Source organism: Ciona robusta, chromosome 7 (genome assembly GCF_009617815.1).
Source record: "Ciona robusta chromosome 7, ASM961781v2".
Classification (NCBI taxonomy): domain Eukaryota; kingdom Metazoa; phylum Chordata; class Ascidiacea; order Phlebobranchia; family Cionidae; genus Ciona; species Ciona robusta.
In genome coordinates, this window is record NC_143241.1 from 1 (window position 1) to 25,000 (window position 25,000).

The following is a 25,000-nucleotide window of genomic DNA, read 5'->3' on the forward strand; positions in this document are numbered from 1 at the left end:
AGCTAAGCCGATGTGCAATGACCTGGCCTCACCTTGGACCCACTGCCTGCCTGATCGCAGTGAAGGCCCTCGTCAGGTAAGTATGAGTCGGTCAAAGAGAAGTGGTTAGTGGTTCAAGCGAGATATTCTTTATTATAAGGGGACTTTACCAACACCCCTTGTCATATTTATTATTACAGTGTGTTTAAAACATAAATTGTTCTCAAGCTTCTTTCAAAATTTGTTTATTTTCATTTTAATTCCCGTCAGCGTCGGTTTTATGTGTTTGCCGAGTATCTCCACTGCTTCGCAACTGTACAAGGATTTCATAATAGGGCAGGGATAGCGCGAACGCAGTCCCCACTAGCAGAAATTATACGACCGAGTTACCCACATTTGGGTAATCGCAAGTGTCAGCTAAGCCGATGTGCAATGGCCTTGCCTCACCTTGGACCCACTGCCTGCCTGATCGCAGTGAATGCCCTCGTCAGGTAAGTATGAGTCGGTAAAGAGAAGTGGTTAGTGGGTCAAGCGAGATATTCTTTATTATAAGGGGACTTTACCAACACGCCTTGTCATATTTATTATTACAGTGTGTTTAAAACATAAATTGTTCCCAGCTTCTTTCAAAATTTGTTTATTTTCATTTTAATTCCCGTCAGCGTCGGTTTTAAGTGTTTGCCGAGTATCTCCACTGCTTAGCCACTGTACAAGGATTTCATAATAGGGCAGGGATAGCGCGAACGCAGTCCCCACTAGCAGAAATTATACGACCGAGTTACCCACATTTGGGGTAATCGCAAGGGTCAGCTAAGCCGATGTGCAATGGCCTGGCCTCACCTTGGACCCACTGCCTGCCTGATCGCAGTGAAGGCCTCGTCAGGTAAGTATGTGTTCGTTAAAGAAAAGTGGATAGTGGTTCAAGCCAGATGTTTTTTATTATAAGGAGACTTTACCAATACGCCTTGTCATATTTATTATTACTTTGCGTGTGGTTGAAACGTAAATTTTTCCTAAGCTTCTTTCAATATTTGTTTATTTTCATTTTAATTCCCGTCAGCGTCGGTTTTATGCGTTTGCCGAGTATCTCCACTGCTTCGCAACTGTACAAGGATTTCATAATAGGGCAGGGATAGCGCGAACGCAGTCCCACTAGCAGAAATTATACGACCGAGTTACCCACATTTGGGGTAATCGCAAGGGTCAGCTAGGCCGATGTGCAATGGCCTGGCCTCACCTTGGACCCACTGCCTGCCTGATCGCAGTGAAGGCCCTCGTCAGGTAAGTATGAGTCGGTAAAAGAGAAGTGGTTAGTGGTTCAAGCGAGATATTCTTTAATTTAAGGGGACTTTACCAACACGCCTTGTCATATTTATTATTACAGTATGTTTAAAACAAATTTTTCCCAAGCTTCTTTCAATATTTTTTCATTTTAATTCTCGTCAGCGTCGGTTTTATGTGTTTGCCGAGTATCTCCACTGCTTAGCCACTGTACAAGGATTTCAAAATAGGGCAGGGATAGCGCGAACGCAGTCCCACTAGCACAAATTATACGACCGAGTTACCCACATTTGGGGTAATCGCAAGGGTCAGCTAAGCCGATGTGCAATGACCTGGCCTCACCTTGGACCCACTGCCTGCCTGATCGCAGTGAAGCCCCTCGTATTCCCGTCAGCGTCGGTTTTATGTGTTTTCCGAGTATCTCCACTGCTTAGCCACTGTACAAGGATTTCATAATAGGGCAGGGATAGCGCGAACGCAGTCCCGACTAGCAGAAATTATACGACCGAGTTACCCACATTTGGGGTAATCGCAAGGGTCAGCTAAGCCGATGTGCAATGGCCTGGCCTCACCTTGGACCCACTGCCTGCCTGATCGCAGTGAAGGCCCTCGTCAGGTAAGTATGAGTCGGTAAAAGAGAAGTGGTTAGTGGTTCAAGCGAGATATTCTTTATTATAAGGGAACTTTACCAACACCCCTTGTCATATTTATTATTACAGTGTGTTTAAAACATAAATTGTTCCCAAGCTTCTTTCAAAATTTGTTTATTTTCATTTTAATTCCCGTCAGCGTCGGTTTTATGTGTTTGCCGAGTATCTCCACTGCTTAGCCACTGTACAAGGATTTCATAATAGGGCAGGGATAGCGCGAACGCAGTCCCCACTAGCAGAAATTATACGACTGAGTTACCCACATTTGGGGTAATCGCAAGGGTCAGCTAAGCCGATGTGCAATGGCCTGGCCTCACCTTGGACCCACTGCCTGCCTGATCGCAGTGAAGGCCCTCGTCAGGTAAGTATGAGTCGGTAAAAGAGAAGCGGTTAGTGGTTCAAGCGAGATATTCTTTATTATAAGGGGACTTTACTAACACGCCTTGTCATATTTATTATTACAGTGTGTTTAAAACATAAATTGTTCCCAAGCTTCTTTCAAAATTTGTTTATTTTCATTTTAATTCCCGTCAGCGTCGGTTTTATGTGTTTGCCGAGTATCTCCACTGCTTCGCAACTGTACAAAGATTTCATAATAGGGCAGGGATAGCGCGAACGCAGTCCCCACTAGCAGAAATTATACGACCGAGTTACCCACATTTGGGGTAATCGCAAGGGAGAGCTAAGCCGATGTGCAATGGCCTGGCCTCACCTTGGACCCACTGCCTGCCTGATCGCAGTGAAGGCCCTCGTCAGGTAAGTATGTGTTGGTTAAAGAAAAGTGGATAGTGGTTCAAGCCAGATGTTTTTTATAAGGAAACTTTACCAATACGCCTTGTCATATTTATTATTACTTTGCGTGTGGTTGAAACGTAAATTTTTCCCAAGCTTCTTTCAATATTTGTTTATTTTCATTTTAATTCCCGTCAGCGTCGGTTTTATGCGTTTGCCGAGTATCTCCACTGCTTCGCAAATGTACAAGGATTTCATAATAGGGCAGGGATAGCGCGAACGCAGTCCCCACTAGCAGAAATTATACGACCGAGTTACCCACATTTGGGGTAATCGCAAGGGTCAGCTAAGCCGATGTGCAATGGCCTGGCCTCACCTTGGACCCACTGCCTGCCTGATCGCAGTGAAGGCCCTCGTCAGGTAAGTATGAGTCGGTAAAAGAGAAGTGGTTAGTGGTTCAAGCGAGATATTCTTTATTATAAGGGGACTTTACCAACACGCCTTGTCATATTTATTATTACAGTGTGTTTAAAACATAAATTGTTCCCAAGCTTCTTTCAAAATTTGTTTATTTTCATTTTAATTCCCGTCAGCGTCGGTTTTATGTGTTTACCGAGTATCTCCACTGCTTAGCCACTGTACAAGGATTTCATAATAGGGCAGGGATAGCGCGAACGACCGAGTTACCACATTTGGGGTAATCGCAAGGGTCAGCTAAGCCGATGTGCAATGGCCTGGCCTCACCTTGGACCCACTGCCTGCCTGATCGCAGTGAAGGCCCTCGTCAGGTAAGTATGAGTCGGTAAAAAGAGAAGTGGTTAGTGGTTCAAGCGAGATATTCTTTATTATAAGGGGACTTTACCAACACGCTTGTCATATTTATTTTACAGTGTGTTTAAACATAATTGTTCCCAAGCTTCTTTCAAAATTGTTTATTTTCATTTTAATTCCCGTCAGCGTCGGTTTTATGTGTTTGCCGAGTATCTCCACTGCTTAGCCACTGTACAAGGATTTCATAATAGGGCAGGGATAGCGCGAACGCAGTCCCCACTAGCAGAAATTATACGACCGAGTTACCCACATTTGGGGTAATCGCAAGGGTCAGCTAAGCCGATGTGCAATGGCCTGGCCTCACCTTGGACCCACTGCCTGCCTGATCGCAGTGAAGGCCCTCGTCAGGTAAGTATGAGTCGGTCAAAGAGAAGTGGTTAGTGGTTCAAGCGAGATATTCTTTATTATAAGGGGACTTTACCAACACCCCTTGTCATATTTATTATTACAGTGTGTTTAAAACATAAATTGTTCAAGCTTCTTTCAAAATTTGTTTATTTTCATTTTAATTCCCGTCAGCGTCGGTTTTATGTGTTTGCCGAGTATCTCCACTGCTTAGCCACTGTACAAGGATTTCATAATAGGGCAGGGATAGCGCGAACGCAGTCCCCACTAGCAGAAATTATACGACCGAGTTACCCACATTTGGGGTAATCGCAAGGGTCAGCTAAGCCGATGTGCAATGGCCTGGCCTCACCTTGGACCCACTGCCTGCCTGATCGCAGTGAAGGCCCTCGTCAGGTAAGTATGAGTCGGTAAAAGAGAAGTGGTTAGTGGTTCAAGCGAGATATTCTTTATTATAAGGGGACTTTACCAACACGCCTTGTCATTTTATTATTACAGTGTGTTTAAAACATAAATTGTTCCCAAGCTTCTTTCAAAATTTGTTTATTTTCATTTTAATTCCCGTCAGCGTCGGTTTTTATGTGTTTGCCGAGTATCTCCACTGCTTAGCCACTGTACAAGGATTTCATAATAGGGCAGGGATAGCGCGAACGCAGTCCCCACTAGCAGAAATTATACGACCGAGTTACCCACATTTGGGGTAATCGCAAGGGTCAGCTAAGCCGATGTGCAATGGCCTGGCCTCACCTTGGACCCACTGCCTGCCTGATCGCAGTGAAGGCCCTCGTCAGGTAAGTATGAGTCGGTAAAAGAGAAGTGGTTAGTGGTTCAAGCGAGATATTCTTTATTATTAAGGGGACTTTACCAACACGCCTTGTCATATTTATTATTACAGTGTGTTTAAAAACATAATTGTTCCCAAGCTTCTTTCAAAATTTGTTTTTTTCATTTTAATTCCCGTCAGCGTCGGTTTTATGTGTTTGCCGAGTATCTCCACTGCTTAGCCACTGTACAAGGATTTCATAATAGGGCAGGGATAGCGCGAACGCAGTCCCCACTAGCAGAAATTATACGACCGAGTTACCCACATTTGGGGTATTCGCAAGGGTCAGCTAAGCCGATGTGCAATGACCTGGCCTCACCTTGGACCCACTGCCTGCCTGATCGCAGTGAAGGCCCTCGTCAGGTAAGTACGAGTCGGTCAAAGAGAAAGTGGTTAGTGGTTCAAGCGAGATATTCTTTATTATAAGGGGACTTTACCAACACGCCTTGTCATATTTATTATTACAGTGTGTTTAAAACATAAATTGTTCCCAAGCTTCTTTCAAAATTTGTTTATTTGTTTATTTTCATTTTAATTCCCGTCAGCGTCGGTTTTATGTGTTTGCCGAGTATCTCCACTGCTTAGCCACTGTACAAGGATTTCATAATAGGGCAGGGATAGCGCGAACGCAGTCCCACTAGCAGAAATTATACGACCGAGTTACCCACATTTGGGGTAATCGCAAGGGTCAGCTAAGCCGATGTGCAATGGCCTGGCCTCACCTTGGACCCACTGCCTGCCTGATCGCAGTGAAGGCCCTCGTCAGGTAAGTATGAGTCGGTCAAAGAGAAGTGGTTAGTGGTTCAAGCGAGATATTCTTTATTATAAGGGGACTTTACCAACACGCCTTGTCATATTTATTATTACAGTGTGTTTAAAACATAAATTGTTCCCAAGCTTCTTTCAAAATTTGTTTATTTTTTATTTTCATTTTAATTCCCGTCAGCGTCGGTTTTATGTGTTTGCCGAGTATCTCCACTGCTTAGCCACTGTACAAGGATTTCATAATAGGGCAGGGATAGCGCGAACGCAGTCCCCACTAGCAGAAATTATACGACCGAGTTACCCACATTTGGGGTAATCGCAAGGGTCAGCTAAGCCGATGTGCAATGGCCTGGCCTCACCTTGGACCCACTGCCTGCCTGATCGCAGTGAAGGCCCTCGTCAGGTAAGTATGAGTCGGTAAAAGAGAAGTGGTTAGTGGTTCAAGCGAGATATTCTTTATTATAAGGGGACTTTACCAACACGCCTTGTCATATTTATTATTACAGTGTGTTTAAAACATAAATTGTTCCCAAGCTTCTTTCAAAATTTGTTATTTTTTATTTTCATTTTAATTCCCGTCAGCGTCGGTTTTATGTGTTTGCCGAGTATCTCCACTGCTTAGCCACTGTACAAGGATTTCATAATAGGGCAGGGATAGCGCGAACGCAGTCCCCACTAGCAGAAATTATACGACCGAGTTACCCACATTTGGGGTAATCGCAAGGGTCAGCTAAGCCGATGTGCAATGGCCTGGCCTCACCTTGGACCCACTGCCTGCCTGATCGCAGTGAAGGCCCTCGTCAGGTAAGTATGAGTCGGTAAAAGAGAAGTGGTTAGTGGTTCAAGCGAGATATTCTTTATTATAAGGGGACTTTACCAACACGCCTTGTCATATTTATTATTACAGTGTGTTTAAAACATAAATTTTCCCAAGCTTCTTTCAAATTTTTTTCATTTTAATTCCCGTCAGCGTCGGTTTTATGTGTTTGCCGAGTATCTCCACTGCTTAGCCACTGTACAAGGATTTCATAAATAGGGCAGGGATAGCGCGAACGCAGTCCCCACTAGCAGAAAATTATACGACCGAGTTACCCACATTTGGGGTAATCGCAAGGGTCAGCTAAGCCGATGTGCAATGGCCTGGCCTCACCTTGGACCCACTGCCTGCCTGATCGCAGTGAAGGCCCTCGTCAGGTAAGTATGAGTCGGTCAAAGAGAAGTGGTTAGTGGTTCAAGCGAGATATTCTTTATTATAAGGGGACTTTACCAACACGCCTTGTCATATTTATTATTACAGTGTGTTTAAAACATAAATTGTTCCCAAGCTTCTTTCAAAATTTGTTTATTTGTTTATTTTCATTTTAATTCCCGTCAGCGTCGGTTTTATGTGTTTGCCGAGTATCTCCACTGCTTAGCCACTGTACAAGGATTTCATAATAGGGCAGGGATAGCGCGAACGCAGTCCCCACTAGCAGAAATTATACGACCGAGTTACCCACATTTGGGGTAATCGCAAGGGTCAGCTAAGCCGATGTGCAATGGCCTGGCCTCACCTTGGACCCACTGCCTGCCTGATCGCAGTGAAGGCCCTCGTCAGGTAAGTACGAGTCGGTAAAGAGAAGTGGTTAGTGGTTCAAGCGAGATATTCTTTATTATAAGGGGACTTTACCAACACGCCTTGTCATATTTATTATTACAGTGTGTTTAAAACATAAATTGTTCCCAAGCTTCTTTCAAAATTTGTTTATTTGTTTATTTTCATTTTAATTCCCGTCAGCGTCGGTTTTATGTGTTTGCCGAGTATCTCCACTGCTTAGCCACTGTACAAGGATTTCATAATAGGGCAGGGATAGCGCGAACGCAGTCCCCACTAGCAGAAATTATACGACCGAGTTACCCACATTTGGGGTAATCGCAAGGGTCAGCTAAGCCGATGTGCAATGGCCTGGCCTCACCTTGGACCCACTGCCTGCCTGATCGCAGTGAAGGCCCTCGTCAGGTAAGTATGAGTCGGTCAAAGAGAAGTGGTTAGTGGTTCAAGCGAGATATTCTTTATTATAAGGGGACTTTACCAACACGCCTTGTCATATTTATTATTACAGTGTGTTTAAAACATAATTGTTCCCAAGCTTCTTTCAAAATTTGTTTATTTGTTTATTTTCATTTTAATTCCCGTCAGCGTCGGTTTTATGTGTTTGCCGAGTATCTCCACTGCTTAGCCACTGTACAAGGATTTCATAATAGGGCAGGGATAGCGCGAACGCAGTCCCCACTAGCAGAAATTATACGACCGAGTTACCCACATTTGGGGTAATCGCAAGGGTCAGCTAAGCCGATGTGCAATGGCCTGGCCTCACCTTGGACCCACTGCCTGCCTGATCGCAGTGAAGGCCCTCGTCAGGTAAGTATGAGTCGGTAAAAGAGAAGTGATTAGTGGTTCAAGCGAGATATTCTTTATTATAAGGGGACTTTACCAACACGCCCTTGTCATATTTATTATTACAGTGTGTTTAAAACATAAATTGTTCCCAAGCTTCTTTCAAAATTTGTTTATTTTCATTTTAATTCCCGTCAGCGTCGGTTTTATGTGTTTGCCGAGTATCTCCACTGCTTAGCCACTGTACAAGGATTTCATAATAGGGCAGGGATAGCGCGAACGCAGTCCCCACTAGCAGAAATTATACGACCGAGTTACCCACATTTGGGGTAATCGCAAGGGTCAGCTAAGCCGATGTGCAATGGCCTGGCCTCACCTTGGACCCACTGCCTGCCTGATCGCAGTGAAGGCCCTCGTCAGGTAAGTATGAGTCGGTAAAGAAAGTGGTTAGTGGTTCAAGCGAGATATTCTTTATTATAAGGGGACTTTACCAACACGCCTTGTCATATTTATTATTACAGTGTGTTTAAAACATAAATTGTTCCCAAGCTTCTTTCAAAATTTGTTTATTTTCATTTTAATTCCCGTCAGCGTCGGTTTTATGTGTTTGCCGAGTATCTCCACTGCTTAGCACTGTACAAGGATTTCATAATAGGGCAGGGATAGCGCGAACGCAGTCCCCACTAGCAGAAATTATACGACCGAGTTACCCACATTTGGGGTAATCGCAAGGGTCAGCTAAGCCGATGTGCAATGGCCTGGCCTCACCTTGGACCCACTGCCTGCCTGATCGCAGTGAAGGCCCTCGTCAGGTAAGTATGAGTCGGTAAAGAAAGTGGTTAGTGGTTCAAGCGAGATATTTTTATTATAAGGACTTTACCAACACGCCTTGTCATATTTATTATTACTTTGTGTGTTGAAAACATAAATTTTTCCCAAGCTTCTTTCAATATTTGTTTATTTTCATTTTAATTCCCGTCAGCGTCGGTTTTATGTGTTTGCCGAGTATCTCCACTGCTTAGCCACTGTACAAGGATTTCATAATAGGGCAGGGATAGCGCGAACGCAGTCCCCACTAGCAGAAATTATACGACCGAGTTACCCACATTTGGGGTAATCGCAAGGGTCAGCTAAGCCGATGTGCAATGGCCTGGCCTCACCTTGGACCCACTGCCTGCCTGATCGCAGTGAAGGCCCTCGTCAGGTAAGTATGAGTCGGTAAAAGAGAAGTGGTTAGTGGTTCAAGCGAGATATTCTTTATTATAAGGGGACTTTACCAACACGCCTTGTCATATTTATTATTACAGTGTGTTTAAAACATAAATTGTTCCCAAGCTTCTTTCAAAATTTGTTTATTTTCATTTTAATTCCCGTCAGCGTCGGTTTTATGTGTTTGCCGAGTATCTCCACTGCTTAGCCACTGTACAAGGATTTCATAATAGGGCAGGGATAGCGCGAACGCAGTCCCCACTAGCAGAAATTATACGACCGAGTTACCCACATTTGGGGTAATCGCAAGGGTCAGCTAAGCCGATGTGCAATGGCCTGGCCTCACCTTGGACCCACTGCCTGCCTGATCGCAGTGAAGGCCCTCGTCAGGTAAGTATGAGTCGGAAAAAGAGAAGTGGTTAGTGGTTCAAGCGAGATATTCTTTATTATAAGGGGACTTTACCAACACGCCTTGTCATATTTATTATTACAGTGTGTTTAAAACATAAATTGTTCCCAAGCTTCTTTCAAAATTTGTTTATTTTCATTTTAATTCCCGTCAGCGTCGGTTTTATGTGTTTGCCGAGTATCTCCACTGCTTCGCACTGTACAAGGATTTCATAATAGGCAGGGATAGCGCGAACGCAGTCCCCACTAGCAGAAATTATACGACCGAGTTACCCACATTTGGGTAATCGCAAGGGTCAGCTAAGCCGATGTGCAATGGCCTGGCCTCACCTTGGACCCACTGCCTGCCTGATCGCAGTGAAGGCCCTCGTCAGGTAAGTATGAGTCGGTAAAAGAGAAGTGGTTAGTGGTTCAAGCGAGATATTCTTTATTATAAGGGGACTTTACCAACACGCCTTGTCATATTTATTATTACAGTGTGTTTAAAACATAAATTGTTCCCAAGCTTCTTTCAAAATTTGTTTATTTTCATTTTAATTCCCGTCAGCGTCGGTTTTATGTTTGCCGAGTATCTCCACTGCTTAGCCACTGTACAAGGATTTCATAATAGGGCAGGGATAGCGCGAACGCAGTCCCCACTAGCAGAAATTATACGACCGAGTTACCCACATTTGGGGTAATCGCAAGGGTCAGCTAAGCCGATGTGCAATGGCCTGGCCTCACCTTGGACCCACTGCCTGCCTGATCGCAGTGAAGGCCCTCGTCAGGTAAGTATGAGTCGGTAAAAGAGAAGTGGTTAGTGGTTCAAGCGAGATATTCTTTTTATAAGGGGACTTTACCAACACGCCTTGTCAATTTATTATTACAGTGTGTTTGAAACATAAATTGTTCCCAAGCTTCTTTCAAAATTGTTTATTTTCATTTTAATTCCCGTCAGCGTCGGTTTTATGTGTTTGCCGAGTATCTCCACTGCTTAGCCACTGTACAAGGATTTCATAATAGGGCAGGGATAGCGCGAACGCAGTCCCCACTAGCAGAAATTATACGACCGAGTTACCCACATTTGGGGTAATCGCAAGGGTCAGCTAAGCCGATGTGCAATGGCCTGGCCTCACCTTGGACCCACTGCCTGCCTGATCGCAGTGAAGGCCCTCGTCAGGTAAGTATGAGTCGGTAAAGAGAAGTGGTTAGTGGTTCAAGCGAGATATTCTTTATTATAAGGGGACTTTACCAACACGCCTTGTCATATTTATTATTACAGTGTGTTTAAAACATAAATTGTTCCCAAGCTTCTTTCAAAATTTGTTTATTTTCATTTTAATTCCCGTCAGCGTCGGTTTTATGTGTTTGCCGAGTATCTCCACTGCTTCGCAACTGTACAAGATTTCATAATAGGGCAGGGATAGCGCGAACGCAGTCCCCACTAGCAGAAATTATACGACCGAGTTACCCACATTTGGGGTAATCGCAAGGGTCAGCTAAGCCGATGTGCAATGGCCTGGCCTCACCTTGGACCCACTGCCTGCCTGATCGCAGTGAAGGCCCTCGTCAGGTAAGTATGTGTCGGTTAAAGAAAAGTGGTTAGTGGTTCAAGCCAGATGTTTTTTATTATAAGGGACTTTACCAACACGCCTTGTCATATTTATTATTACAGTGTGTTAAAACATAAATTGTTTCCCAAGCTTCTTTCAAATTTGTTTATTTTCATTTTAATTCCCGTCAGCGTCGGTTTTATGTTTGCCGAGTATCTCCACTGCTTCGCAACTGTACAAGGATTTCATAATAGGGCAGGGATAGCGCGAACGCAGTCCCCACTAGCAGAAATTATACGACCGAGTTACCCACATTTGGGGTAATCGCAAGGGTCAGCTAAGCCGATGTGCAATGGCCTGGCCTCACCTTGGACCCACTGCCTGCCTGATCGCAGTGAAGGCCCTCGTCAGGTAAGTATGAGTCGGAAAAGAGAAGTGGTTAGTGGTTCAAGCGAGATATTCTTTATTATAAGGGGACTTTACCAACACGCCTTGTCATATTTATTATTACAGTGTGTTTAAAACATAAATTGTTCCCAAGCTTCTTTCAAAATTTGTTTATTTTCATTTTAATTCCCGTCAGCGTCGGTTTTATGTGTTTGCCGAGTATCTCCACTGCTTCGCAACTGTACAAGGATTTCATAATAGGGCAGGGATAGCGCGAACGCAGTCCCCACTAGCAGAAATTATACGACCGAGTTACCCACATTTGGGGTAATCGCAAGGGTCAGCTAAGCCGATGTGCAATGGCCTTGCCTCACCTTGGACCCACTGCCTGCCTGATCGCAGTGAAGGCCCTCGTCAGGTAAGTATGAGTCGGTAAAAGAGAAGTGGTTAGTGGTCAAGCGAGATATTCTTTATTATAAGGGGACTTTACCAACACGCCTTGTCATATTTATTATTACAGTGTGTTTAAAACATAAATTGTTCCCAAGCTTCTTTCAAAATTTGTTTATTTTCATTTTAATTCCCGTCAGCGTCGGTTTTAAGTGTTTGCCGAGTATCTCCACTGCTTAGCCACTGTACAAGGATTTCATAATAGGGCAGGGATAGCGCGAACGCAGTCCCCACTAGCAGAAATTATACGACCGAGTTACCCACATTTGGGGTAATCGCAAGGGTCAGCTAAGCCGATGTGCAATGGCCTGGCCTCACCTTGGACCCACTGCCTGCCTGATCGCAGTGAAGGCCCTCGTCAGGTAAGTATGAGTCGGTAAAAGAGAAGTGGTTAGTGGTTCAAGCGAGATATTCTTTATTATAAGGGGACTTTACCAACACGCCTTGTCATATTTATTATTACAGTGTGTTTAAAACATAAATTGTTCCCAAGCTTCTTTCAAAATTTGTTTATTTTCATTTTAATTCCCGTCAGCGTCGGTTTTATGTGTTTGCCGAGTATCTCCACTGCTTCGCACTGTACAAGGATTTCATAATAGGGCAGGGATAGCGCGAACGCAGTCCCCACTAGCAGAAATTATACGACCGAGTTACCCACATTTGGGGTAATCGCAAGGGTCAGCTAAGCCGATGTGCAATGGCCTGCCTCACCTTGGACCCACTGCCTGCCTGATCGCAGTGAAGGCCCTCGTCAGGTAAGTATGAGTCGGTAAAAAGAGAAGTGGTTAGTGGTTCAAGCGAGATATTCTTTATTATAAGGGGACTTTACCAACACGCCTTGTCATATTTATTATTACAGTGTGTTTAAAACATAAATTGTTCCCAAGCTTCTTTCAAAATTTGTTTATTTTCATTTTAATTCCCGTCAGCGTCGGTTTTAAGTGTTTGCCGAGTATCTCCACTGCTTAGCCACTGTACAAGGATTTCATAATAGGGCAGGGATAGCGCGAACGCAGTCCCCACTAGCAGAAATTATACGACCGAGTTACCCACATTTGGGGTAATCGCAAGGGTCAGCTAAGCCGATGTGCAATGGCCTGGCCTCACCTTGGACCCACTGCCTGCCTGATCGCAGTGAAGGCCCTCGTCAGGTAAGTATGAGTCGGTAAAAGAGAAGTGGTTAGTGGTTCAAGCGAGATATTCTTTATTATAAGGGGACTTTACCAACACGCCTTGTCATATTTATTATTACAGTGTGTTTAAAACATAAATTGTTCCCAAGCTTCTTTCAAAATTTGTTTATTTTCATTTTAATTCCCGTCAGCGTCGGTTTTATGTGTTTGCCGAGTATCTCCACTGCTTAGCCACTGTACAAGGATTTCATAATAGGGCAGGGATAGCGCGAACGCAGTCCCCACTAGCAGAAATTATACGACCGAGTTACCCACATTTGGGGTAATCGCAAGGGTCAGCTAAGCCGATGTGCAATGGCCTGGCCTCACCTTGGACCCACTGCCTGCCTGATCGCAGTGAAGGCCCTCGTCAGGTAAGTATGAGTCGGTAAAAGAGAAGTGGTTAGTGGTTCAAGCGAGATATTCTTTATTATAAGGGGACTTTACCAACACGCCTTGTCATATTTATTATTACAGTGTGTTTAAAACATAAATTGTTCCCAAGCTTCTTTCAAAATTTGTTTATTTTCATTTTAATTCCCGTCAGCGTCGGTTTTATGTGTTTGCCGAGTATCTCCACTGCTTAGCCACTGTACAAGGATTTCATAATAGGGCAGGGATAGCGCGAACGCAGTCCCCACTAGCAGAAATTATACGACCGAGTTACCCACATTTGGGGTAATCGCAAGGGTCAGCTAAGCCGTTGTGCAATGGCCTGGCCTCACCTTGGACCCACTGCCTGCCTGATCGCAGTGAAGGCCCTCGTCAGGTAAGTATGAGTCGGAAAAAGAGAAGTGGTTAGTGGTTCAAGCGAGATATTCTTTATTATAAGGGACTTTACCAACACGCCTTGTCATATTTATTATTACAGTGTGTTTAAAACATAAATTGTTCCCAAGCTTCTTTCAAAATTTGTTTATTTTCATTTTAATTCCCGTCAGCGTCGGTTTTATGTGTTTGCCGAGTATCTCCACTGCTTAGCCACTGTACAAGGATTTCATAATAGGGCAGGGATAGCGCGAACGCAGTCCCCACTAGCAGAAATTATACGACCGAGTTACCCACATTTGGGGTAATCGCAAGGGTTAGCTAAGCCGATGTGCAATGGCCTGGCCTCACCTTGGACCCACTGCCTGCCTGATCGCAGTGAAGGCCCTCGTCAGGTAAGTATGAGTTGGTTAAAGAAAAGTGGATAGTGGTTCAAGCCAGATTTTTATTATAAGGAGACTTTACCAATACGCCTTGTCATATTTATTATTACTTTGCGTGTGGTTTAAAACGTAAATTTTTCCAAGCTTCTTTCAAAATTTGTTTATTTTCATTTTAATTCCCGTCAGCGTCGGTTTTATGCGTTTGCCGAGTATCTCCACTGCTTCGCAACTGTACAAGGATTTCATAATAGGGCAGGGATAGCGCGAACGCATCCCCACTAGCAGAAATTATACGACCGAGTTACCCACATTTGGGGTAATCGCAAGGGTCAGCTAAGCCGATGTGCAATGGCCTGGCCTCACCTTGGACCCACTGCCTGCCTGATCGCAGTGAAGGCCCTCGTCAGGTAAGTATGAGTCGGGAAAAGAGAAGTGGTTAGTGGTTCAAGCGAGATATTCTTTATTATAAGGGGACTTTACTAACACGCCTTGTCATATTTATTATTACAGTGTGTTTAAAACATAAATTGTTCCCAAGCTTCTTTCAAAATTTGTTTATTTTCATTTTAATTCCCGTCAGCGTCGGTTTTATGTGTTTGCCGAGTATCTCCACTGCTTCGCAACTGTACAAGGATTTCATAATAGGGCAGGGATAGCGCGAACGCAGTCCCCACTAGCAGAAATTATACGACCGAGTTACCCACATTTGGGGTAATCGCAAGGGTCAGCTAAGCCGATGTGCAATGGCCTTGGCCTCACCTTGGACCCACTGCCTGCCTGATCGCAGTGAAGGCCCTCGTCAGGTAAGTATGAGTCGGTAAAAGAGAAGTGGTTAGTGGTTCAAGCGAGATATTCTTTATTATAAGGGGACTTTACCAACACGCCTTGTCATATTTATTATTACAGTGTGTTTAAAACATAAATTGTTCCCAAGCTTCTTTCAAAATTTGTTTATTTTCATTTTAATTCCCGTCAGCGTCGGTTTTAAGTGTTTGCCGAGTATCTCCACTGCTTAGCCACTGTACAAGGATTTCAGAATAGGGCAAGGGATAGCGCGAACGCAGTCCCCACTAGCAGAAATTATACGACCGAGTTACCCACATTTGGGGTAATCGCAAGGATCAGCTAAGCCGATGTGCAATGGCCTGGCCTCACCTTGGACCCACTGCCTGCCTGATCGCAGTGAAGGCCCTCGTCAGGTAAGTATGAGTCGGTAAAAAGAGAAGTGGTTAGTGGTTCAAGCGAGATATTCTTTATTATAAGGGGACTTTACCAACACGCCTTGTCATATTTATTATTACAGTGTGTTTAAAACATAAATTGTTCCCAAGCTTCTTTCAAAATTTGTTTATTTTCATTTTAATTCCCGTCAGCGTCGGTTTTATGTGTTTGCCGAGTATCTCCACTGCTTAGCCACTGTACAAGGATTTCATAATAGGGCAGGGATAGCGCGAACGCAGTCCCCACTAGCAGAAATTATACGACCGAGTTACCCACATTTGGGGTAATCGCAAGGGTCAGCTAAGCCGATGTGCAATGGCCTGGCCTCACCTTGGACCCACTGCCTGCCTGATCGCAGTGAAGGCCCTCGTCAGGTAAGTATGAGTCGGAAAAGAGAAGTGGTTAGTGGTTCAAGCGAGATATTCTTTATTATAAGGGGACTTTACCAACACGCCTTGTCACATTTATTATTACAGTGTGTTTAAAACATAAATTGTTCCCAAGCTTCTTTCAAAATTTGTTTATTTTCATTTTAATTCCCGTCAGCGTCGGTTTTATGTGTTTGCCGAGTATCTCCACTGCTTCGCAACTGTACAAGGATTTCATAATAGGGCAGGGATAGCGCGAACGCAGTCCCCACTAGCAGAAATTATACGACCGAGTTACCCACATTTGGGGTAATCGCAAGGGTCAGCTAAGCCGATGTGCAATGGCCTTGCCTCACCTTGGACCCACTGCCTGCCTGATCGCAGTGAAGGCCCTCGTCAGGTAAGTATGAGTCGGTAAAAGAGAAGTGGTTAGTAGGTCAAGCGAGATATTCTTTATTATAAGGGGACTTTACCAACACGCCTTGTCATATTTATTATTACAGTGTGTTTAAAACATAAATTGTTCCCAAGCTTCTTTCAAAATTTGTTTATTTTCACTTTAATTCCCGTCAGCGTCGGTTTTAAGTGTTTGCCGAGTATCTCCACTGCTTAGCCACTGTACAAGGATTTCATAATAGGGCAGGGATAGCGCGAACGCAGTCCCCACTAGCAGTTATACGACCGAGTTACCCACATTTGCGGTAATCGCAAGGGTCAGCTAAGCCGATGTGCAATGGCCTGGCCTCACCTTGGACCCACTGCCTGCCTGATCGCAGTGAAGGCCCTCGTCAGGTAAGTATGAGTCGGTAAAAGAGAAGTGGTTAGTGGTTCAAGCGAGATATTCTTTATTATAAGGGGACTTTACCAACACGCCTTGTCAAATTTATTGTTACAGTGTGTTTGAAACATAAATTGTTCCCAAGCTTCTTTCAAAATGTGTTTATTTTCATTTTAATTCGTCAGCGTCGGTTTTATGTGTTTGCCGAGTATCTGCACTGCTTAGCCACTGTACAAGGATTTCATAATAGGGCAGGGATAGCGCGAACGCAGTCCCCACTAGCAGAAATTATACGACCGAGTTACCCACATTTGGGGTAATCGCAAGGGTCAGCTAAGCCGATGTGCAATGGCCTGGCCTCACCTTGGACCCACTGCCTGCCTGATCGCAGTGAAGGCCCTCGTCAGGTAAGTATGAGTCGGTAAAAGAGAAGTGGTTAGTGGTTCAAGCGAGATATTCTTTATTATAAGGGGACTTTACTAACACGCCTTGTCATATTTATTATTACAGTGTGTTTAAAACATAAATTGTTCCCAAGCTTCTTTCAAAATTTGTTTATTTTCATTTTAATTCCCGTCAGCGTCGGTTTTATGTGTTTGCCGAGTATCTCCACTGCTTCGCAACTGTACAAAGATTTGATAATAGGGCAGGGATAGCGCGAACGCAGTCCCCACTAGCAGAAATTATACGACCGAGTTACCCACATTTGGGGTAATCGCAAGGGTCAGCTAAGCCGATGTGCAATGGCCTGGCCTCACCTTGGACCCACTGCCTGCCTGATCGCAGTGAAGGCCCTCGTCAGGTAAGTATGTGTTGGTTAAAGAAAAGTGGATAGTGGTTCAAGCCAGATGTTTTTTATTATAAGGAGACTTTACCAATACGCCTTGTCATATTTATTATTACTTTGCGTGTGGTTGAAACGTAAATTTTTCCTAAGCTTCTTTCAATATTTGTTTATTTTCATTTTAATTCCCGTCAGCGTCGGTTTTATGCGTTTGCCGAGTATCTGCACTGCTTAGCCACTGTACAAGGATTTCATAATAGGGCAGGGATAGCGCGAACGCAGTCCCCACTAGCAGAAATTATACGACCGAGTTACCCACATTTGGGGTAATCGCAAGGGTCAGCTAAGCCGATGTGCAATGGCCTGGCCTCACCTTGGACCCACTGCCTGCCTGATCGCAGTGAAGGCCCTCGTCAGGTAAGTATGAGTCGGTAAAAGAGAAGTGGTTAGTGGTTCAAGCGAGATATTCTTTATTATAAGGGGACTTTACTAACACGCCTTGTCATATTTATTATTACAGTGTGTTTAAAACATAAATTGTTCCCAAGCTTCTTTCAAAATTTGTTTATTTTCATTTTAATTCCCGTCAGCGTCGGTTTTATGTGTTTGCCGAGTATCTCCACTGCTTCGCAACTGTACAAAGATTTGATAATAGGGCAGGGATAGCGCGAACGCAGTCCCCACTAGCAGAAATTATACGACCGAGTTACCCACATTTGGGGTAATCGCAAGGGTCAGCTAAGCCGATGTGCAATGGCCTGGCCTCACCTTGGACCCACTGCCTGCCTGATCGCAGTGAAGGCCCTCGTCAGGTAAGTATGAGTCGGTAAAAGAGAAGTGGTTAGTGGGTCAAGCGAGATATTCTTTATTATAAGGGGACTTTACCAACACGCCTTGTCATATTTATTATTACAGTGTGTTTAAAACATAAATTGTTCCCAGCTTCTTTCAAAATTTGTTTATTTTCATTTTAATTCCCGTCAGCGTCGGTTTTAAGTGTTTGCCGAGTATCTCCACTGCTTAGCCACTGTACAAGGATTTCATAATAGGGCAGGGATAGCGCGAACGCAGTCCCCACTAGCAGAAATTATACGACCGAGTTACCCACATTTGGGGTAATCGCAAGGGTCAGCTAAGCCGATGTGCAATGGCCTGGCCTCACCTTGGACCCACTGCCTGCCTGATCGCAGTGAAGGCCATCGTCAGGTAAGTATGAGTCGGTAAAAGAGAAGTGGTTAGTGGTTCAAGCGAGATATTCTTTATTATAAGGGGACTTTACCAACACGCCTTGTCATATTTATTATTACAGTGTGTTTAAAACATAAATTGTTCCCAAGCTTCTTTCAAAATTTGTTTATTTTCATTTTAATTCCCGTCAGCGTCGGTTTTATGTGTTTGCCGAGTATCTCCACTGCTTAGCCACTGTACAAGGATTTCATAATAGGGCAGGGATAGCGCGAACGCAGTCCCCACTAGCAGAAATTATACGACCGAGTTACCCACATTTGGGGTAATCGCAAGGGTCAGCTAAGCCGTTGTGCAATGGCCTGGCCTCACCTTGGACCCACTGCCTGCCTGATCGCAGTGAAGGCCCTCGTCAGGTAAGTATGAGTCGGAAAAAGAGAAGTGGTTAGTGGTTCAAGCGAGATATTCTTTATTATAAGGGGACTTTACCAACACGCCTTGTCATATTTATTATTACAGTGTGTTTAAAACATAAATTGTTCCCAAGCTTCTTTCAAAATTTGTTTATTTTCATTTTAATTCCCGTCAGCGTCGGTTTTATGTGTTTGCCGAGTATCTCCACTGCTTAGCCACTGTACAAGGATTTCATAATAGGGCAGGGATAGCGCGAACGCAGTTCCCACTAGCAGAAATTATACGACCGAGTTACCCACATTTGGGGTAATCGCAAGGGTTAGCTAAGCCGATGTGCAATGGCCTGGCCTCACCTTGGACCCACTGCCTGCCTGATCGCAGTGAAGGCCCTCGTCAGGTAAGTATGTGTTGGTTAAAGAAAAGTGGATAGTGGTTCAAGCCAGATGTTTTTTATTATAAGGAGACTTTACCAATACGCCTTGTCATATTTATTATTACTTTGCGTGTGGTTGAAACGTAAATTTTTCCTAAGCTTCTTTCAATATTTGTTTATTTTCATTTTAATTCCCGTCAGCGTCGGTTTTATGCGTTTGCCGAGTATCTCCACTGCTTCGCAACTGTACAAGGATTTCATAATAGGGCAGGGATAGCGCGAACGCAGTCCCCACTAGCAGAAATTATACGACCGAGTTACCCACATTTGGGGTAATCGCAAGGGTCAGCTAAGCCGATGTGCAATGGCCTGGCCTCACCTTGGACCCACTGCCTGCCTGATCGCAGTGAAGGCCCTCGTCAGGTAAGTATGAGTCGGGAAAAGAGAAGTGGTTAGTGGTTCAAGCGAGATATTCTTTATTATAAGGGGACTTTACTAACACGCCTTGTCATATTTATTATTACAGTGTGTTTAAAACATAAACTGTTCCCAAGCTTCTTTCAAAATTTGTTTATTTTCATTTTAATTCCCGTCAGCGTCGGTTTTATGTGTTTGCCGAGTATCTCCACTGCTTCGCAACTGTACAAAGATTTGATAATAGGGCAGGGATAGCGCGAACGCAGTCCCCACTAGCAGAAATTATACGACCGAGTTACCCACATTTGGGGTAATCGCAAGGGTCAGCTAAGCCGATGTGCAATGGCCTGGCCTTACCTTGGACCCACTGCCTGCCTGATCGCAGTGAAGGCCCTCGTCAGGTAAGTATGAGTCGGAAAAAGAGAAGTGGTTAGTGGTTCAAGCGAGATATTCTTTATTATAAGGGGACTTTACCAACACGCCTTGTCATATTTATTATAAAACATAAATTGTTCCCAAGCTTCTTTCAAAATTTGTTTATTTTCATTTTAATTCCCGTCAGCGTCGGTTTTATGTGTTTGCCGAGTATCTCCACTGCTTAGCCACTGTACAAGGATTTCATAATAGGGCAGGGATAGCGCGAACGCAGTCCCCACTAGCAGAAATTATACGACCGAGTTACCCACATTTGGGGTAATCGCAAGGGTTAGCTAAGCCGATGTGCAATGCCCTGGCCTCACCTTGGACCCACTGCCTGCCTGATCGCAGTGAAGGCCCTCGTCAGGTAAGTATGTGTTGGTTAAAGAAAAGTGGGTAGTGGTTCAAGCCAAATGTTTTTTATTATAAGGAGACTTTACCAATACGCCTTGTCATATTTATTATTACTTTGCGTGTGGTTGAAACGTAAATTTTTCCTAAGCTTCTTTCAATATTTGTTTATTTTCATTTTAATTCCCGTCAGCGTCGGTTTTATGCGTTTGCCGAGTATCTCCACTGCTTCGCAACTGTACAAGGATTTCATAATAGGGCAGGGATAGCGCGAACGCAGTCCCCACTAGCAGAAATTATACGACCGAGTTACCCACATTTGGGGTAATCGCAAGGGTCAGCTAAGCCGATGTGCAATGGCCTGGCCTCACCTTGGACCCACTGCCTGCCTGATCGCAGTGAAGGCCCTCGTCAGGTAAGTATGAGTCGGGAAAAGAGAAGTGGTGAGTGGTTCAAGCGAGATATTCTTTATTATAAGGGGACTTTACTAACACGCCTTGTCATATTTATTATTACAGTGTGTTTAAAACATAAATTGTTCCCAAGCTTCTTTCAAAATTTGTTTATTTTCATTTTAATTCCCGTCAGCGTCGGTTTTATGTGTTTGCCGAGTATCTCCAGTGCTTCGCAACTGTACAAAGATTTGATAATAGGGCAGGGATAGCGCGAACGCAGTCCCCACTAGCAGAAATTATACGACCGAGTTACCCACATTTGGGGTAATCGCAAGGGTCAGCTAAGCCGATGTGCAATGGCCTGGCCTCACCTTGGACCCACTGCCTGCCTGATCGCAGTGAAGGCCCTCGTCAGGTAAGTATGAGTCGGTAAAAGAGAAGTGGTTAGTGGGTCAAGCGAGATATTCTTTATTATAAGGGGACTTTACCAACACGCCTTGTCATATTTATTATTACAGTGTGTTTAAAACATAAATTGATCCCAGCTTCTTTCAAAATTTGTTTATTTTCATTTTAATTCCCGTCAGCGTCGGTTTTAAGTGTTTGCCGAGTATCTCCACTGCTTAGCCACTGTACAAGGATTTCATAATAGGGCAGGGATAGCGCGAACGCAGTCCCCACTAGCAGAAATTATACGACCGAGTTACCCACATTTGGGGTAATCGCAAGGGTCAGCTAAGCCGATGTGCAATGGCCTGGCCTCACCTTGGACCCACTGCCTGCCTGATCGCAGTGAAGGCCCTCGTCAGGTAAGTATGAGTCGGTAAAAGAGAAGTGGTTAGTGGTTCAAGCGAGATATTCTTTATTATAAGGGGACTTTACCAACACGCCTTGTCATATTTATTATTACAGTGTGTTTAAAACATAAATTGTTCCCAAGCTTCTTTCAAAATTTGTTTATTTTCATTTTAATTCCCGTCAGCGTCGGTTTTATGTGTTTGCCGAGTATCTCCACTGCTTAGCCACTGTACAAGGATTTCATAATAGGGCAGGGATAGCGCGAACGCAGTCCCCACTAGCAGAAATTATACGACCGAGTTACCCACATTTGGGGTAATCGCAAGGGTCAGCTAAGCCGATGTGCAATGGCCTGGCCTCACCTTGGACCCACTGCCTGCCTGATCGCAGCGAAGGCCCTCGTCAGGTAAGTATGAGTCGGAAAAAGAGAAGTGGTTAGTGGTTCAAGCGAGATATTCTTTATTATAAGGGGACTTTACCAACACGCCTTGTCAAATTTATTATTACAGTGTGTTTAAAACATAAATTGTTCCCAAGCTTCTTTCAAAATTTGTTTATTTTCATTTTAATTCCCTTCAGCGTCGGTTTTATGTGTTTGCCGAGTATCTCCACTGCTTCGCAACTGTACAAGGATTTCATAATAGGGCAGGGATAGCGCGAACGCAGTCCCCACTAGCAGAAATTATACGACCGAGTTACCCACATTTGGGGTAATCGCAAGGGTCAGCTAAGCCGATGTGCAATGGCCTTGACTCACCTTGGACCCACTGCCTGCCTGATCGCAGTGAAGGCCCTCGTCAGGTAAGTATGAGTCGGTAAAAGAGAAGTGGTTAGTGGGTCAAGCGAGATATTCTTTATTATAAGGGGACTTTACCAACACGCCTTGTCATATTTATTATAACAGTGTGTTTAAAACATAAATTGTTCCCAAGCTTCTTTCAAAATTTGTTTATTTTCATTTTAATTCCCGTCAGCGTCGGTTTTAAGTGTTTGCCGAGTATCTCCACTGCTTAGCCACTGTACAAGGATTTCATAATAGGGCAGGGATAGCGCGAACGCAGTCCCCACTAGCAGAAATTATACGACCGAGTTACCCACATTTGGGGTAATCGCAAGGGTCAGCTAAGCCGATGTGCAATGGCCTGGCCTCACCTTGGACCCACTGCCTGCCTGATCGCAGTGAAGGCCCTCGTCAGGTAAGTATGAGTCGGTAAAAGAGAAGTGGTTAGTGGTTCAAGCGAGATATTCTTTATTATAAGGGGACTTTACCAACACGCCTTGTCAAATTTATTGTTACAGTGTGTTTGAAACATAAATTGTTCCCAAGCTTCTTTCAAAATGTGTTTATTTTCATTTTAATTCCCGTCAGCGTCGGTTTTATGTGTTTGCCGAGTATCTGCACTGCTTAGCCACTGTACAAGGATTTCATAATAGGGCAGGGATAGCGCGAACGCAGTCCCCACTAGCAGAAATTATACGACCGAGTTACCCACATTTGGGGTAATCGCAAGGGTCAGCTAAGCCGATGTGCAATGGCCTGGCCTCACCTTGGACCCACTGCCTGCCTGATCGCAGTGAAGGCCCTCGTCAGGTAAGTATGAGTCGGTAAAAGAGAAGTGGTTAGTGGTTCAAGCGAGATATTCTTTATTATAAGGGGACTTTACTAACACGCCTTGTCATATTTATTATTACAGTGTGTTTAAAACATAAATTGTTCCCAAGCTTCTTTCAATATTTTTTCATTTTAATTCTCGTCAGCGTCGGTTTTATATGTTTGCCGAGTATCTCCACTGCTTAGCCACTGTACAAGGATTTCATAATAGGGCAGGGATAGCGCGAACGCAGTCCCCACTAGCAGAAATTATACGACCGAGTTACCCACATTTGGAGTAATCGCAAGGGTCAGCTAAGCCGATGTGCAATGGCCTGGCCTCACCTTGGACCCACTGCCTGCCTGATCGCAGTGAAGGCCCTCGTCAGGTAAGTATGAGTCGGACAAAGAGAAGTGGTTAGTTGTTCAAGCGAGATATTCTTTATTATAAGGGGACTTTACCAACACGCCTTGTCATATTTATTATTACAGTGTGTTTAAAACATAAATTGTTCCCAAGCTTCTTTCAAAATTTGTTTATTTTCATTTTAATTCCCGTCAGCGTCGGTTTTATGTGTTTGCCGAGTATCTCCACTGCTTCGCAACTGTTTCATAATAGGGCAGGGATAGCGCGAACGCAGTCCCCACTAGCAGAAATTATACGACCGAGTTACCCACATTTGGGGTAATCGCAAGGGTCAGCTAAGCCAATGTACAATGGCCTGGCCTCACCTTGGACCCACTGCCTGCCTGATCGCAGCGAAGGCCCTCGTCAGGTAAGTATGAGTCGGAAAAAGAGAAGTGGTTAGTGGTTCAAGCGAGATACTCTTTATTATAAGGGGACTTTACCAACACGCCTTGTCATATTTATTATTACAGTGTGTTTAAAACATAAATTGTTCCCAAGCTTCTTTCAAAATTTGTTTATTTTCATTTTAATTCCCGTCAGCGTCGGTTTTATGTGTTTGCCGAGTATCTCCACTGCTTCGCAACTGTACAAGGATTTCATAATAGGGCAGGGATAGCGCGAACGCAGTCCCCACTAGCACAAATTATACGACCGAGTTACCCACATTTGGGGTAATCGCAAGGGTCAGCTAAGCCGATGTGCAATGACCTGGCCTCACCTTGGACCCACTGCTTGCCTGATCGCAGTGAAGGCCCTCGTCAGGTAAGTATGAGTCGGTAAAAGAGAAGTGGTTAGTGGTTCAAGCGAGATATTCTTTAATTTAAGGGGACTTTACCAACACGCCTTGTCATATTTATTATTACAGTATGTTTAAAACATAAATTTTTCCCAAGCTTCTTTCAATATTTTTTCATTTTAATTCTCGTCAGCGTCGGTTTTATATGTTTGCCGAGTATCTCCACTGCTTAGCCACTGTACAAGGATTTCATAATAGGGCAGGGATAGCGCGAACGCAATCCCCACTAGCAGAAATTATACGACCGAGTTACCCACATTTGGAGTAATCGCAAGGGTCAGCTAAGCCGATGTGCAATGGCCTGGCCTCACCTTGGACCCACTGCCTGCCTGATCGCAGTGAAGCCCCTCGTCAGGTAAGTATGAGTCGGTAAAAGAGAAGTGGTTAGTGGGTCAAGCGAGATATTCTTTATTATAAGGGGACTTTACCAACACGCCTTGTCATATTTATTATTACAGTGTGTTTAAAACATAAATTGTTCCCAAGCTTCTTTCAAAATTTGTTTATTTTCATTTTAATTCCCGTCGGCGTCGGTTTTAAGTGTTTGCCGAGTATCTCCACTGCTTAGCCACTGTACAAGGATTTCATAATAGGGCAGGGATAGCGCGAAC

The 25,000-nt window shown here is 44.2% G+C and overlaps 62 non-coding genes and 2 pseudogenes across 62 annotated transcripts in view; all 64 read right to left on the reverse strand.

Moving 5' to 3' along the window:
- Positions 1–315: 315 nt before the first annotated feature.
- Positions 316–478, reverse strand: LOC149733091 (U1 spliceosomal RNA). The gene has a single exon (XR_016385424.1). It is a non-coding gene; the product is annotated as a U1 spliceosomal RNA (small nuclear RNA).
- A 229-nt stretch (positions 479–707) lies between these two features.
- LOC149733092 (U1 spliceosomal RNA) lies at positions 708–870 on the reverse strand. Its single transcript, XR_016385475.1, has one exon. It is a non-coding gene; the product is annotated as a U1 spliceosomal RNA (small nuclear RNA).
- A 236-nt stretch (positions 871–1,106) lies between these two features.
- On the reverse strand, positions 1,107–1,268 carry LOC149733093 (U1 spliceosomal RNA). The gene has a single exon (XR_016385397.1). It is a non-coding gene; the product is annotated as a U1 spliceosomal RNA (small nuclear RNA).
- A 224-nt stretch (positions 1,269–1,492) lies between these two features.
- Positions 1,493–1,645, reverse strand: LOC149733094 (U1 spliceosomal RNA; annotated as a pseudogene).
- Positions 1,646–1,720: 75 nt separating this feature from the next.
- Positions 1,721–1,884, reverse strand: LOC149733095 (U1 spliceosomal RNA). Its single transcript, XR_016385481.1, has one exon. It is a non-coding gene; the product is annotated as a U1 spliceosomal RNA (small nuclear RNA).
- Positions 1,885–2,115: 231 nt separating this feature from the next.
- LOC149733096 (U1 spliceosomal RNA) lies at positions 2,116–2,279 on the reverse strand. The gene has a single exon (XR_016385411.1). It is a non-coding gene; the product is annotated as a U1 spliceosomal RNA (small nuclear RNA).
- Positions 2,280–2,510: 231 nt separating this feature from the next.
- Positions 2,511–2,674, reverse strand: LOC149733097 (U1 spliceosomal RNA). Its single transcript, XR_016385470.1, has one exon. It is a non-coding gene; the product is annotated as a U1 spliceosomal RNA (small nuclear RNA).
- A 232-nt stretch (positions 2,675–2,906) lies between these two features.
- Positions 2,907–3,070, reverse strand: LOC149733098 (U1 spliceosomal RNA). The gene has a single exon (XR_016385393.1). It is a non-coding gene; the product is annotated as a U1 spliceosomal RNA (small nuclear RNA).
- Positions 3,071–3,312: 242 nt separating this feature from the next.
- LOC149733099 (U1 spliceosomal RNA) lies at positions 3,313–3,438 on the reverse strand (annotated as a pseudogene).
- Positions 3,439–3,665: 227 nt separating this feature from the next.
- On the reverse strand, positions 3,666–3,829 carry LOC149733100 (U1 spliceosomal RNA). The gene has a single exon (XR_016385442.1). It is a non-coding gene; the product is annotated as a U1 spliceosomal RNA (small nuclear RNA).
- A 229-nt stretch (positions 3,830–4,058) lies between these two features.
- LOC149733101 (U1 spliceosomal RNA) lies at positions 4,059–4,222 on the reverse strand. Its single transcript, XR_016385453.1, has one exon. It is a non-coding gene; the product is annotated as a U1 spliceosomal RNA (small nuclear RNA).
- Positions 4,223–4,453: 231 nt separating this feature from the next.
- On the reverse strand, positions 4,454–4,617 carry LOC149733102 (U1 spliceosomal RNA). The gene has a single exon (XR_016385464.1). It is a non-coding gene; the product is annotated as a U1 spliceosomal RNA (small nuclear RNA).
- Positions 4,618–4,848: 231 nt separating this feature from the next.
- On the reverse strand, positions 4,849–5,012 carry LOC149733103 (U1 spliceosomal RNA). The gene has a single exon (XR_016385422.1). It is a non-coding gene; the product is annotated as a U1 spliceosomal RNA (small nuclear RNA).
- Positions 5,013–5,253: 241 nt separating this feature from the next.
- LOC149733104 (U1 spliceosomal RNA) lies at positions 5,254–5,415 on the reverse strand. The gene has a single exon (XR_016385408.1). It is a non-coding gene; the product is annotated as a U1 spliceosomal RNA (small nuclear RNA).
- Positions 5,416–5,653: 238 nt separating this feature from the next.
- Positions 5,654–5,817, reverse strand: LOC149733105 (U1 spliceosomal RNA). The gene has a single exon (XR_016385477.1). It is a non-coding gene; the product is annotated as a U1 spliceosomal RNA (small nuclear RNA).
- Positions 5,818–6,054: 237 nt separating this feature from the next.
- On the reverse strand, positions 6,055–6,218 carry LOC149733106 (U1 spliceosomal RNA). The gene has a single exon (XR_016385399.1). It is a non-coding gene; the product is annotated as a U1 spliceosomal RNA (small nuclear RNA).
- A 225-nt stretch (positions 6,219–6,443) lies between these two features.
- LOC149733107 (U1 spliceosomal RNA) lies at positions 6,444–6,608 on the reverse strand. The gene has a single exon (XR_016385416.1). It is a non-coding gene; the product is annotated as a U1 spliceosomal RNA (small nuclear RNA).
- Positions 6,609–6,847: 239 nt separating this feature from the next.
- On the reverse strand, positions 6,848–7,011 carry LOC149733108 (U1 spliceosomal RNA). The gene has a single exon (XR_016385394.1). It is a non-coding gene; the product is annotated as a U1 spliceosomal RNA (small nuclear RNA).
- Positions 7,012–7,249: 238 nt separating this feature from the next.
- Positions 7,250–7,413, reverse strand: LOC149733109 (U1 spliceosomal RNA). Its single transcript, XR_016385410.1, has one exon. It is a non-coding gene; the product is annotated as a U1 spliceosomal RNA (small nuclear RNA).
- Positions 7,414–7,651: 238 nt separating this feature from the next.
- On the reverse strand, positions 7,652–7,815 carry LOC149733110 (U1 spliceosomal RNA). The gene has a single exon (XR_016385421.1). It is a non-coding gene; the product is annotated as a U1 spliceosomal RNA (small nuclear RNA).
- Positions 7,816–8,047: 232 nt separating this feature from the next.
- Positions 8,048–8,211, reverse strand: LOC149733111 (U1 spliceosomal RNA). Its single transcript, XR_016385429.1, has one exon. It is a non-coding gene; the product is annotated as a U1 spliceosomal RNA (small nuclear RNA).
- Positions 8,212–8,439: 228 nt separating this feature from the next.
- LOC149733112 (U1 spliceosomal RNA) lies at positions 8,440–8,603 on the reverse strand. The gene has a single exon (XR_016385436.1). It is a non-coding gene; the product is annotated as a U1 spliceosomal RNA (small nuclear RNA).
- Positions 8,604–8,831: 228 nt separating this feature from the next.
- LOC149733113 (U1 spliceosomal RNA) lies at positions 8,832–8,995 on the reverse strand. The gene has a single exon (XR_016385437.1). It is a non-coding gene; the product is annotated as a U1 spliceosomal RNA (small nuclear RNA).
- A 231-nt stretch (positions 8,996–9,226) lies between these two features.
- On the reverse strand, positions 9,227–9,390 carry LOC149733114 (U1 spliceosomal RNA). The gene has a single exon (XR_016385438.1). It is a non-coding gene; the product is annotated as a U1 spliceosomal RNA (small nuclear RNA).
- A 229-nt stretch (positions 9,391–9,619) lies between these two features.
- On the reverse strand, positions 9,620–9,782 carry LOC149733115 (U1 spliceosomal RNA). The gene has a single exon (XR_016385482.1). It is a non-coding gene; the product is annotated as a U1 spliceosomal RNA (small nuclear RNA).
- A 229-nt stretch (positions 9,783–10,011) lies between these two features.
- On the reverse strand, positions 10,012–10,175 carry LOC149733116 (U1 spliceosomal RNA). The gene has a single exon (XR_016385439.1). It is a non-coding gene; the product is annotated as a U1 spliceosomal RNA (small nuclear RNA).
- A 228-nt stretch (positions 10,176–10,403) lies between these two features.
- Positions 10,404–10,567, reverse strand: LOC149733117 (U1 spliceosomal RNA). The gene has a single exon (XR_016385440.1). It is a non-coding gene; the product is annotated as a U1 spliceosomal RNA (small nuclear RNA).
- A 229-nt stretch (positions 10,568–10,796) lies between these two features.
- Positions 10,797–10,960, reverse strand: LOC149733118 (U1 spliceosomal RNA). The gene has a single exon (XR_016385441.1). It is a non-coding gene; the product is annotated as a U1 spliceosomal RNA (small nuclear RNA).
- Positions 10,961–11,187: 227 nt separating this feature from the next.
- LOC149733119 (U1 spliceosomal RNA) lies at positions 11,188–11,351 on the reverse strand. The gene has a single exon (XR_016385443.1). It is a non-coding gene; the product is annotated as a U1 spliceosomal RNA (small nuclear RNA).
- A 230-nt stretch (positions 11,352–11,581) lies between these two features.
- Positions 11,582–11,745, reverse strand: LOC149733120 (U1 spliceosomal RNA). Its single transcript, XR_016385461.1, has one exon. It is a non-coding gene; the product is annotated as a U1 spliceosomal RNA (small nuclear RNA).
- Positions 11,746–11,975: 230 nt separating this feature from the next.
- On the reverse strand, positions 11,976–12,139 carry LOC149733121 (U1 spliceosomal RNA). The gene has a single exon (XR_016385444.1). It is a non-coding gene; the product is annotated as a U1 spliceosomal RNA (small nuclear RNA).
- A 230-nt stretch (positions 12,140–12,369) lies between these two features.
- Positions 12,370–12,532, reverse strand: LOC149733122 (U1 spliceosomal RNA). The gene has a single exon (XR_016385414.1). It is a non-coding gene; the product is annotated as a U1 spliceosomal RNA (small nuclear RNA).
- A 232-nt stretch (positions 12,533–12,764) lies between these two features.
- On the reverse strand, positions 12,765–12,928 carry LOC149733123 (U1 spliceosomal RNA). Its single transcript, XR_016385445.1, has one exon. It is a non-coding gene; the product is annotated as a U1 spliceosomal RNA (small nuclear RNA).
- Positions 12,929–13,159: 231 nt separating this feature from the next.
- LOC149733124 (U1 spliceosomal RNA) lies at positions 13,160–13,323 on the reverse strand. The gene has a single exon (XR_016385446.1). It is a non-coding gene; the product is annotated as a U1 spliceosomal RNA (small nuclear RNA).
- Positions 13,324–13,554: 231 nt separating this feature from the next.
- LOC149733125 (U1 spliceosomal RNA) lies at positions 13,555–13,718 on the reverse strand. The gene has a single exon (XR_016385468.1). It is a non-coding gene; the product is annotated as a U1 spliceosomal RNA (small nuclear RNA).
- A 230-nt stretch (positions 13,719–13,948) lies between these two features.
- On the reverse strand, positions 13,949–14,112 carry LOC149733126 (U1 spliceosomal RNA). Its single transcript, XR_016385466.1, has one exon. It is a non-coding gene; the product is annotated as a U1 spliceosomal RNA (small nuclear RNA).
- A 233-nt stretch (positions 14,113–14,345) lies between these two features.
- On the reverse strand, positions 14,346–14,507 carry LOC149733127 (U1 spliceosomal RNA). The gene has a single exon (XR_016385476.1). It is a non-coding gene; the product is annotated as a U1 spliceosomal RNA (small nuclear RNA).
- Positions 14,508–14,738: 231 nt separating this feature from the next.
- Positions 14,739–14,903, reverse strand: LOC149733128 (U1 spliceosomal RNA). The gene has a single exon (XR_016385413.1). It is a non-coding gene; the product is annotated as a U1 spliceosomal RNA (small nuclear RNA).
- Positions 14,904–15,136: 233 nt separating this feature from the next.
- Positions 15,137–15,299, reverse strand: LOC149733129 (U1 spliceosomal RNA). The gene has a single exon (XR_016385474.1). It is a non-coding gene; the product is annotated as a U1 spliceosomal RNA (small nuclear RNA).
- Positions 15,300–15,531: 232 nt separating this feature from the next.
- LOC149733130 (U1 spliceosomal RNA) lies at positions 15,532–15,695 on the reverse strand. Its single transcript, XR_016385447.1, has one exon. It is a non-coding gene; the product is annotated as a U1 spliceosomal RNA (small nuclear RNA).
- Positions 15,696–15,925: 230 nt separating this feature from the next.
- Positions 15,926–16,089, reverse strand: LOC149733131 (U1 spliceosomal RNA). The gene has a single exon (XR_016385462.1). It is a non-coding gene; the product is annotated as a U1 spliceosomal RNA (small nuclear RNA).
- Positions 16,090–16,320: 231 nt separating this feature from the next.
- LOC149733132 (U1 spliceosomal RNA) lies at positions 16,321–16,481 on the reverse strand. The gene has a single exon (XR_016385428.1). It is a non-coding gene; the product is annotated as a U1 spliceosomal RNA (small nuclear RNA).
- Positions 16,482–16,710: 229 nt separating this feature from the next.
- LOC149733133 (U1 spliceosomal RNA) lies at positions 16,711–16,874 on the reverse strand. The gene has a single exon (XR_016385448.1). It is a non-coding gene; the product is annotated as a U1 spliceosomal RNA (small nuclear RNA).
- A 231-nt stretch (positions 16,875–17,105) lies between these two features.
- Positions 17,106–17,269, reverse strand: LOC149733134 (U1 spliceosomal RNA). The gene has a single exon (XR_016385449.1). It is a non-coding gene; the product is annotated as a U1 spliceosomal RNA (small nuclear RNA).
- Positions 17,270–17,504: 235 nt separating this feature from the next.
- On the reverse strand, positions 17,505–17,668 carry LOC149733135 (U1 spliceosomal RNA). The gene has a single exon (XR_016385450.1). It is a non-coding gene; the product is annotated as a U1 spliceosomal RNA (small nuclear RNA).
- A 231-nt stretch (positions 17,669–17,899) lies between these two features.
- LOC149733136 (U1 spliceosomal RNA) lies at positions 17,900–18,063 on the reverse strand. Its single transcript, XR_016385451.1, has one exon. It is a non-coding gene; the product is annotated as a U1 spliceosomal RNA (small nuclear RNA).
- A 230-nt stretch (positions 18,064–18,293) lies between these two features.
- LOC149733137 (U1 spliceosomal RNA) lies at positions 18,294–18,457 on the reverse strand. The gene has a single exon (XR_016385403.1). It is a non-coding gene; the product is annotated as a U1 spliceosomal RNA (small nuclear RNA).
- A 231-nt stretch (positions 18,458–18,688) lies between these two features.
- On the reverse strand, positions 18,689–18,852 carry LOC149733138 (U1 spliceosomal RNA). The gene has a single exon (XR_016385469.1). It is a non-coding gene; the product is annotated as a U1 spliceosomal RNA (small nuclear RNA).
- A 231-nt stretch (positions 18,853–19,083) lies between these two features.
- On the reverse strand, positions 19,084–19,247 carry LOC149733139 (U1 spliceosomal RNA). The gene has a single exon (XR_016385404.1). It is a non-coding gene; the product is annotated as a U1 spliceosomal RNA (small nuclear RNA).
- Positions 19,248–19,482: 235 nt separating this feature from the next.
- Positions 19,483–19,646, reverse strand: LOC149733140 (U1 spliceosomal RNA). Its single transcript, XR_016385452.1, has one exon. It is a non-coding gene; the product is annotated as a U1 spliceosomal RNA (small nuclear RNA).
- A 231-nt stretch (positions 19,647–19,877) lies between these two features.
- LOC149733141 (U1 spliceosomal RNA) lies at positions 19,878–20,041 on the reverse strand. The gene has a single exon (XR_016385395.1). It is a non-coding gene; the product is annotated as a U1 spliceosomal RNA (small nuclear RNA).
- A 219-nt stretch (positions 20,042–20,260) lies between these two features.
- On the reverse strand, positions 20,261–20,424 carry LOC149733142 (U1 spliceosomal RNA). Its single transcript, XR_016385415.1, has one exon. It is a non-coding gene; the product is annotated as a U1 spliceosomal RNA (small nuclear RNA).
- A 235-nt stretch (positions 20,425–20,659) lies between these two features.
- Positions 20,660–20,823, reverse strand: LOC149733143 (U1 spliceosomal RNA). The gene has a single exon (XR_016385454.1). It is a non-coding gene; the product is annotated as a U1 spliceosomal RNA (small nuclear RNA).
- Positions 20,824–21,054: 231 nt separating this feature from the next.
- LOC149733144 (U1 spliceosomal RNA) lies at positions 21,055–21,218 on the reverse strand. The gene has a single exon (XR_016385455.1). It is a non-coding gene; the product is annotated as a U1 spliceosomal RNA (small nuclear RNA).
- Positions 21,219–21,448: 230 nt separating this feature from the next.
- LOC149733145 (U1 spliceosomal RNA) lies at positions 21,449–21,612 on the reverse strand. Its single transcript, XR_016385456.1, has one exon. It is a non-coding gene; the product is annotated as a U1 spliceosomal RNA (small nuclear RNA).
- A 231-nt stretch (positions 21,613–21,843) lies between these two features.
- On the reverse strand, positions 21,844–22,007 carry LOC149733146 (U1 spliceosomal RNA). Its single transcript, XR_016385478.1, has one exon. It is a non-coding gene; the product is annotated as a U1 spliceosomal RNA (small nuclear RNA).
- Positions 22,008–22,238: 231 nt separating this feature from the next.
- LOC149733147 (U1 spliceosomal RNA) lies at positions 22,239–22,402 on the reverse strand. The gene has a single exon (XR_016385409.1). It is a non-coding gene; the product is annotated as a U1 spliceosomal RNA (small nuclear RNA).
- A 231-nt stretch (positions 22,403–22,633) lies between these two features.
- Positions 22,634–22,797, reverse strand: LOC149733148 (U1 spliceosomal RNA). Its single transcript, XR_016385457.1, has one exon. It is a non-coding gene; the product is annotated as a U1 spliceosomal RNA (small nuclear RNA).
- A 231-nt stretch (positions 22,798–23,028) lies between these two features.
- On the reverse strand, positions 23,029–23,192 carry LOC149733149 (U1 spliceosomal RNA). Its single transcript, XR_016385458.1, has one exon. It is a non-coding gene; the product is annotated as a U1 spliceosomal RNA (small nuclear RNA).
- Positions 23,193–23,417: 225 nt separating this feature from the next.
- On the reverse strand, positions 23,418–23,581 carry LOC149733150 (U1 spliceosomal RNA). Its single transcript, XR_016385396.1, has one exon. It is a non-coding gene; the product is annotated as a U1 spliceosomal RNA (small nuclear RNA).
- Positions 23,582–23,804: 223 nt separating this feature from the next.
- Positions 23,805–23,968, reverse strand: LOC149733151 (U1 spliceosomal RNA). The gene has a single exon (XR_016385405.1). It is a non-coding gene; the product is annotated as a U1 spliceosomal RNA (small nuclear RNA).
- Positions 23,969–24,199: 231 nt separating this feature from the next.
- On the reverse strand, positions 24,200–24,363 carry LOC149733152 (U1 spliceosomal RNA). Its single transcript, XR_016385398.1, has one exon. It is a non-coding gene; the product is annotated as a U1 spliceosomal RNA (small nuclear RNA).
- A 225-nt stretch (positions 24,364–24,588) lies between these two features.
- On the reverse strand, positions 24,589–24,752 carry LOC149733153 (U1 spliceosomal RNA). Its single transcript, XR_016385417.1, has one exon. It is a non-coding gene; the product is annotated as a U1 spliceosomal RNA (small nuclear RNA).
- A 231-nt stretch (positions 24,753–24,983) lies between these two features.
- Positions 24,984–25,000, reverse strand: part of LOC149733154 (U1 spliceosomal RNA) — a 161-nt gene continuing 144 nt past the window's right edge. The window contains exon 1 of the small nuclear RNA XR_016385425.1: positions 24,984–25,000. This exon is cut by the window's right edge and continues 144 nt beyond it. This is a non-coding gene — a small nuclear RNA (U1 spliceosomal RNA).